At 46.6% G+C, this 8,402-nt stretch overlaps 1 protein-coding gene across 1 annotated transcript in view; it reads left to right on the forward strand.

Moving 5' to 3' along the window:
• Positions 1-8,000: 8,000 nt before the first annotated feature.
• PITX2 (paired-like homeodomain 2) overlaps positions 8,001-8,402 on the forward strand; it is a 20,395-nt gene continuing 19,993 nt past the window's right edge. The window contains exon 1 of the mRNA XM_010858531.1: positions 8,001-8,269. The gene's annotated coding sequence lies outside the window, so the exon portion shown is untranslated. The remainder of the gene's footprint in view (positions 8,270-8,402) is intronic.

The raw sequence follows: 8,402 nt of genomic DNA on the forward strand, positions 1-8,402 counted from the left end.
CTCCTGACACCCCTCCACTCACGGTTTCTTCTTCAGCATAGGAAGTCATCTCATTTAAAATTTCAAGTGACTTGACTACAGTAATAGAGCTCTTAGGATACAAATCAGACAGAAGTAGGTAAAGATAGGTAGGAATCCATCTCTCCTTTGAGCCTGGCACAGATTAGCACAACAACCAGATTCCTAACAGGTTTTTCTAGATTTCACTCCCCACTCCACCTGCATGTTGTCCTTATTCTTATTACAACATGGATGTTCTTATTACTCAATCCTTACATTCATCTCTCTTTGGTTCTGGGATAAAACTACTCAAACCTTAATTTAGATATTTTATACTCCCTTAGAATCTCTGGGAAAAGAGATCTTATAAACTAGATTCCCGGGTCTTATTAGGCTCAGACCAACCTGACCATTAATTTTCCTACTGTTCACAAACATCCCTGAACTTCTTTCTCTTTCCTGGGATGACTGGCCCATGACAGATACTGGAGTTTGGCCTTTCTTTTATTCAGACAATTCTCTTTTCCTCCTCTCTCGCACTTCAGACATTTCTTTCTCTATCCCCCAGGTAATATATTTGCTTTTCTTGTTTCTGCAGTTTCCTTTTGTTTTTTGAAATGTTCCATGTGGAAGTTCTATATTTCTTTCCCTCAGAGGCTTCTGACCCTCCAGTTCTGCTTATCAGTGTACTTGTTAACATTTGGAACTCTGAAGACAGACAAATCTAGATTCAAATTCCCACTGTGCCACTTACTGCCTACGTGATATGAAGGAATTTCCTACTCACTCTGCACTCCGGTGCTTAGAAACTCTTGCTCTTTTCAGGTGGGTGACCTTGGGCCAATGATACAATCACTCCAAACTTCACTGTCCTCATTTGTAAAATGACAGTACATACCCTACAACATTAGTATGAAAAATAAATGTGATGATCAATACAATGGCAAAATAATCACTCTATAAATATTAGCTATTACCATTATTAGCAATTCAAATTGCCAGACCCATTTGGTGTGTATCAGGTTTCCTGACTTCACTTTGTTCTCAATACAAATGCTATTATTTCTTAAATGTGGAATTTATCAGACCTCATTAGCCAGAGGCATTTTCTCATGGTCCACATGAAGTTTAGAGAGCTGGGAGAGCCAGAAGCTTTTACACAGTTAATACTATTTAAACATGTCTGAGTCCTGGTGAGTCCTCACTTGTCCTGTTTCTTCTGTGTGCTAGAGCTTACTAACAGAGCAGTTTTCACCTAAATGCATCAGAACCTAAATGTGGACATTATGACAGTAAGTATGAGAACTACAACCAAAGAATATCACTGAGCCAGAGACCTATAAAACAACCAACCTGGTGCAGACCACGATGCAGGACTCCACACACATACCGAGTGCTTTGGGATCCCAGAGTGAGCAACTCAGGGCTCCAGTTAAAGAGAAAGTCAGAGTGGGAGACCTGACCACTGCATCAGTCACTTCACTCGACTCAGGCTTATTCCTGCTGAAGTGTCTGATGATCTCCAATGCCCCCTTCCGCCTTCATTGCTCTAAAGGCCACTCCTCCAGAAATGAGAACCCAGAAAAGAGCATATCGTCTGTGAGAAAAGCTATTCCTGATGCTGCGTATAAGTTAAGTTCACAAGGTACATTTGTAGGATGACACTAAGTCAGATGCAGTTCAAGTACCAATTATTATACAAAAAAGAGCTTACTTTTTGTATGTTGTTATCTCTGGTGGTGGTGGTGATAGTGGACACAACCCATTCCTCAAAAAGGAAAAGGAACACATATAGTAACACTAATTATTAATACTTGCAAAACAAAACAGAAGTTCTGAAGGAAGTAAAAACTGAGGGTTTTTTATATTAAAGATTTCTGTTATTTGAAAACCAAGATTAAACTGGCAGGAAAGTCTACTTCAGAACAGTAATTGAACTTGCGCTGCAGTGAAGGTAGATTTAAACAATGATGTGAAGTCTGGTGAGAACTAACAAACCCCAGCAGAGGGTCTAAAAAGATCATACGCAAACAATATTAAACCCCTGAGCTTACAGAAAGCATCAACTCAAGGGGTTTACCCCCAGTTCACCATGTCATATGGCTCTACTTTCTAAAGTCACTATAGTAAATTAAAAGAAATTCTGTATAGCTGCTTTAAATGGGGACTCAGATCAGTGGGTGTACATAAAACATATAAGGCAGTTTGTGTCTTATTTACTCCCACTATTATAAACAAAATCAAACCACTGAGATTTGTAGACTTTAGGGGTCTCTTTTTCACTGTTGAACCCAAGGTTATTTCTCCTCTTTAACACCAATAACCATGTTGACATATTTTTCCTAACTCTGCATATACTGAAAATAGGTGGTTGCAAACAAAACTCAGAAACATAACTAGCATTCTAAGAAAATGACCCTGAAATTATTCTTTTTACTGCGGCTTTACTTGATGCTCCATGATGTAGGCTCCTGAGGGTCTCCTGCTTGGAATGATTGAATGTAGATGATAACCAGAGTTGAATGAGGAATCCTGAAATTGGGGATTCTGATTCCTAATGCAATCTGTATACCAATCTACAGCATGATTTCCTCTTTGTTTACCATTTGGTAAAGAATGTAGGTGGAGATGTTGTGGGCACATGGACACAACCGTTCAAACTGCTTTGAAAGGGGAATGCAGAAGAGAGAGAGATCCAAGTGCAAATAGGCAGGCATTTCAGATTTCGAGAGACAACTGAAAAGGGAACATCTGTTGCATCCCCTGGGTTTGAGGGCAGTCTGTGTAACTCTTCCTATCTCTGAGAGTGTGCACAAAGTGGAGACGGTGGAGACTTCCAACCTCAAATCTAAAAAAGATTGAGAGATTTCGGAAGGCCCGGAGGCGCCAAAGGTCAGGGGGATCAATATACAGACCCTACCGTGGGGGAAGGGAGGAGGAAGGGAAGACTTGTATTGAAAACCGCTGCAAAAGGGAAGCCAATGAGAGGGAAGGAAGTTTCTGAATAATTAAAAAGTTCAGAATAAGCAAACCCAGTTGCCACGGGGGAAGGAGGTGGGATGGGGGATTTTAAAAAAGCGGTTGATGTGGTAATTAAGAATTTTGGTGAGCGCCTGGGCAGGTCACCTCCTTTCTCAGATCAGAGCCCCATCAGAAATTCTTTCAAGTGTCCTTCTGCGTCGCCAAAGATGACAACAGCAAATCAATAAGTGCTTGAAATGAAAGGGGATGTTGGCGAGCCCCCAGGCTACAGATTTCCCGCCGCCAGCCTGTTCTGAACTCCTAGCGTGCCTTTGCACCGTCTCTCTTAAGAAGAGCTACCTTTTATTCCAATTCTCAGGACGAAGGTAAGTGCTCAGTTAGCATATCTATTAAAAGTCGGCTCTTTTTCCAGCTCTCGCTTCGGGCCGAGAGAGCGCTGCCTCCGTTCGCCAGCCGGCGGGCGAGGGGAGAGGAGAGGAGCTGGCTGGCCAGGCCGCCAGCGGGGCCACACACCTCCCGCGCTGGCCCAGCTGGCCCCAGGATTGAGCGCTTCTAGGTCCGAGCTGGAAAGTCCTGCCACAGCAAACGGCCTGAGCGACGGCGGCCTCCGGAGCGCTTCTTCCACTTCATTTATTTACAAATAAGCACAAAATCACTAACAACAGAGAAGGGCCCGTGCTCCAAAATTACAACTTGGAATCACCGGAAACTCCGTTCTGAGTTCCAGACCTTGGTCTTTTCCCCTACCAATAACCATCTCTCCCCTAATATGCCTTGATTTGACAATCTTTCCAGAGCCCAATATCAGGAGACGTTTTAATTAGGTAATTCATTAGTGAGTCAATACAGACATTGATATATTCTTTTAGCTCAAGTGGTTAAGTACTAATTTCGAAATGATTATAAAACACCGGAATAGGCAACACATCGTAATTTTAATTTATATGCAAATCAATTGGTTCATCTTTAACACCCTTATAAAAAAAAAACAATTATTGTATTGTAGCATCGGAGGTAGGATCAGACCTCCTGAATAAATTTGGAAATAAGGCCTGGACTGGGAAGAAAATTTAGAACAGCCAACAAATCAATAATGTTTGAGGCAGTTAAACATCTTTAGCCATTGGTATTTACATACTCGCTTGTTTTCAGATAAGGAGCTGGGGAAATTGCTTGCCAGAGCTGAAATCATAATCCAGAGTGAAAAAAGTAAATGGTAGCATGCAGCCAGTCACCGCGGGCTTGAAAATAATACTGTACCTTTCCTAAATCCTAACTCTTGGGTGAGAGGAAGTTGGCAGAGGTCACCCCACATTTGTCCTTGGTTTTGCCCTGCTTTGATCACAAAATGCTATGTCCTCCCTGAGTTTCACAATATGCTCCTTATTCTAACAGTTCTGTCACTTGTTTCAAAGTGTTAGAGGGAGGGGCATAATTCAGAATCTCACTAGAACTTTTCTGAACCCATGTAACCAGCACCACTTTTCCTATGCTGATTTATTGGGGTGAGGGGTTGCCTTATGTCTAATTCTCTGTCCCCCCCAACACACACATTAAACCTGATCATCAAAAAAGACAAAAGGAATGGGCAGTGAAAAATGGTGCAGCGCACAGGTTTAATGGAAAGTTATTATCTTTAGACATAGTTCAAAATTTTGGAAAAGTGAAAAGCACATTTACTTCTGGGGGAAAAAATTTGTAAGATGTTCTAGAACAGTGAATCTCACCAGGCGATCGGCGCTAGGGTTGTTTATGTAAAAGTGTAACATCCTTGAAATTCACTGATATAAGGTCAGTGTCTCCCCACCACGGCTCCCAGCCAGGAGATCTGGCCCTTAAGGAGCTGGTACCTTTGATGCTACAATCTTGTTTACATCTGCAGGGCAGGGAATTGCTTGCTTTGCTTGAACGCTCCCTCCACCCCCTTCTAATTTGAAGTAATCGGAATCTAAATACAATTGCCAGGGCCCACTCTTCCATTTCTGCTCCGACGAGAGAAAAACCTGAAATCCACGTCTTAAATCAGCTCGGTCGGTGGTTTGTAGCACACACACACACACACACACACACACACACAGCACCCTGCCTTTCCTCTGCAAGCCTAATGTATTCCCTGGTGGTTCTGGGCATTAATTAGTTGTTTAATAGGAGTATGACTAAAAATGTAAAAGAAGGATTAGGAGCATGAAACGTATGTCCAGCTCCTTCCACACACTCGAGGAGGGAATGAGAATCATTCTGTATCTTCTATTTCTCCAGGAGCCATTTGCATTTCCCACCAGCTGCTCACTTCAGCTGCACTGGCGCTGGGCGAGGCGAGGACCCAAAAGCACGGCGCGGTGTCTGCGGCGGCCGGGACTGGGGTTAACTAGCCCCTGGCAGGCGAGACTCCAGACAGAAGGGGGGCGAGGGGAGTGTGAGCTTCCCGGAGCTCCTCCATCCCAGCCCCGGTTTGCAAACCTCGGAATACTGAAAGGGGGAGGGGGTGGCACGCGCTTATCTGCGCGTCTCTCCAGCGCAGTGCCTTTCTCTTTCCCTTGTCTCCCCGGGCGTCTCCGACTGTCTCTGGTTTTCTCACTCTTTCCCCACTTTTCCGTGAGATTCTCCATCCTTGCCTCCAGATGAAGGCAAGGCTGTTCTGCTCTGAGCGTCTCTTAATCTCTATAAAAATAAAAGAAAAGAAGGAGGCAGACATTAAACCATAACTCAGGGGTCTGGGGAGGCGGCAAAAAATCTTTGATGGGTAGAGAGGAAAATGTCTTTCTTGGACTAAATTATGTGATATGTTGTGACCTTAGATTTCAGTCGTGGGACTTGGGAGAAATTTGATTTTCTTGCCTCAGCACGATTTCAGAAATCAGAAATAGAAATCCTCCGAGACAGAGGGGAAATAAAAGTAAAAACAGCACGCGGGCATTTCCCCCTCATTTCTCTCCCCTTAAATAAAACCGTCTTGAATTTCCACCAGTAAAGAGAGAAAGTTTGAGTTTTCACGGATGTTATGTGGAGGTTAGAAATGGCTTAAAAATCTAGACTTCTCGTCAGTTTTCTTCCTGGCTGAAGAGGCTAACCCTTTCCATAAAATGAGTCCATCTGTCGACTGTTAGCTATTTCAAAGTGAAGGGATTTAGCACTCAAAACAAATTGAGCAAGTTTGTTTGCCTGTTTTTACTGCTAACTCAAATGAATTCAAAACACGGAGTAATTCAAGAAAACACATAACATATTCCAGACAGCTCCCAAATGTAGGGAAAGCCCAGCACCTATATGGTGACCTGGGTTATTTTAAACACCAGGCTTTCAAAGATGTATATATTTCACACACATTCTCCTGGCGTCATTATATTTTCTTAAAATTGCGAGATTTGGTATACTGATGTAGGAAGAGCAATACAACTTTTAGAGGGGATTTTATCCTCTCCTGAGACCCCAAAGATGGGGGGGCCTCTCTCATGGTGGGCCTGGTTGAGTTTTGCTCCTATGCAGGAAATAATATTAATGAGAATATAGGACCAGGAGCTGTGGTTGTTTTCCCACACTTTCCAAAAACCTACACTAACAGGATGCCCTAGAGACTGAAAGAACTTTGTCCAATTTGCCTGGCAGAGCCTTCCCACCTGGTCTTCCAGCGACTGGTGTTTATAGTCCTACCACTCAAAGGCGGGGTACAGCGAAAATATCTTCTGGCCACCAAAACACAAGCCCTTGCTGGAGTCAAGAAATCAGAAAATCAGGGTTTAGAAGTAGGGCACGCTTCGGAGAGCGAGGGGCAAATGCCCCTTCTGTTTTTACCCTTCTGTTTTCACACGTTCTTCGATTTTTTAGGAGCAAATGTGGATTTGAGGGGAGCTTCCTTTCCCACCCCCACTGCCATCCCTTGCAATTTAATACCATGCCCGCCAGGAACCTTAACCTCGTCATTTTAAAAAATGAGATAGCCGTGACCCGGAGTGAACTTGTTGAGTGTAAGTACAGCAGAGGAAATTCTAGACTCCATGAGCACCGGAGCCTTGTCCAGCGCAATCCCTCGGTGCACACCGGTCAGTACGCGGCCGTGCCCACCTGCGCGCAGACACCGGGTGCTGTGCGCCGGGTCCACTCGCCTTGACCTCGACATGGTGTCGCCGCCGGCTGTGCTGGGCCTTCCGCGGAGGACAAGCCGGTAGCTCCCTTCTAGCTGTCTCCCTCCTACCCTCTTCCCAAACCCAGCCATCTCACCGACCCCCTGCTCATCCCACTTTTCCAGATTTCTGCTGTCATCCTCTTTCACCCCATCCCGCAACCTTCTCTCCAGCTTCCGGCCTTCCTCCGCAATCCCTGGTATCTATGAACTCTTTCCTCACCCTTGCAAGGCCTGAAAGAAGGTCACACACAGGCATATCAAACTCACACCCTACAAGCCTCGCCCCCAAACAAACCCAGGCATACTGTCCTTTGTTCCATTTCTTAGGCCACTTTCTCTGTCCCTGCCTCCCTCCCCGTCCGGGTTTCCACACACACACACACACACACACACTCTCTGTCTTTCTGTCTCTCTGTCTCTCTGTCTCTCTCTCTCCAGGAGAACGTTTCTCCCCGACGTCTCCCCGACGCCCTTGCCCTTCCCCTCTGATTTATGAGAGCTCCTGGTTTGGCGCAGAATCCTTTTTCTTCTCCTCCTTCCCATCCTCCCTTCTTGCCCTCATTTCCACAGTGGGAGTGCTCGCGCCTGCTGCTCTGTCCGCTCCTGTCTGAGCGCCCTGCCCGGCTCCCTCGCCTGGTTTCTTTCCCCGGGCTCCTCCTCGGGCTCCCGGCTCCTGGGCCCGCGGGCCTTCACCTCCTGCTCCTGCCGGGTTTCCCGTCGCCCCTGCTGGCTCCCCCCCGCGCCCTCCTGAGCGCCGCGCTCGCTCCTTGATCGCCCGCCGCGCTGCCGGCTCGGCCGCCCGCCCGCCCGCGCGCCCGCCACTGTGCAGTGGAGTTTGGTGGAATCTCTGCTGACGTCACGTCACTCCCCACACTGAGTCGGAGCCGAGGGAAGAGAGAGGGATGAGAGCGAGGGAGGGGAGAGAGAGTGCGAGAGCGAGCAAGAAAGCTGGAGGAGAGCGCAAAGAAACTGCCAGTGACGGCTAGATTCCGGAGGCCGCTGCGCGCCCTTGGACCCCTCTCGGAACTTGGCACCCTCGGGAGCCCCGCAGTCCTCTCGGCCCGGGCTTCTCGGGCGCCGGCGGTGCAGTCCGCGTCTCGGTTCGCTGGAAATCTCTCCGGGACGCGGCGGGACCCGCAGACTGCAGCTCTCTCCCGGTAGCGGGTAAGTGGAGGCCGTCTCTCCCGCAGGGATGTGAGATAATGCGAGTTTGGAAATTTGTTCCACTTTGGAGAATCTTCTCCGAAGGTGATTTGTGGCTCTTGGGGGCTGTCTTCCCCCCGAGGTAACGCAGTTG

The sequence above is a fragment of the Bison bison genome, unplaced genomic scaffold (assembly GCF_000754665.1).
Source record: "Bison bison bison isolate TAMUID 2011002044 unplaced genomic scaffold, Bison_UMD1.0 scf7180017864389, whole genome shotgun sequence".
NCBI classification, from domain to species: Eukaryota; Metazoa; Chordata; class Mammalia; order Artiodactyla; family Bovidae; genus Bison; species Bison bison.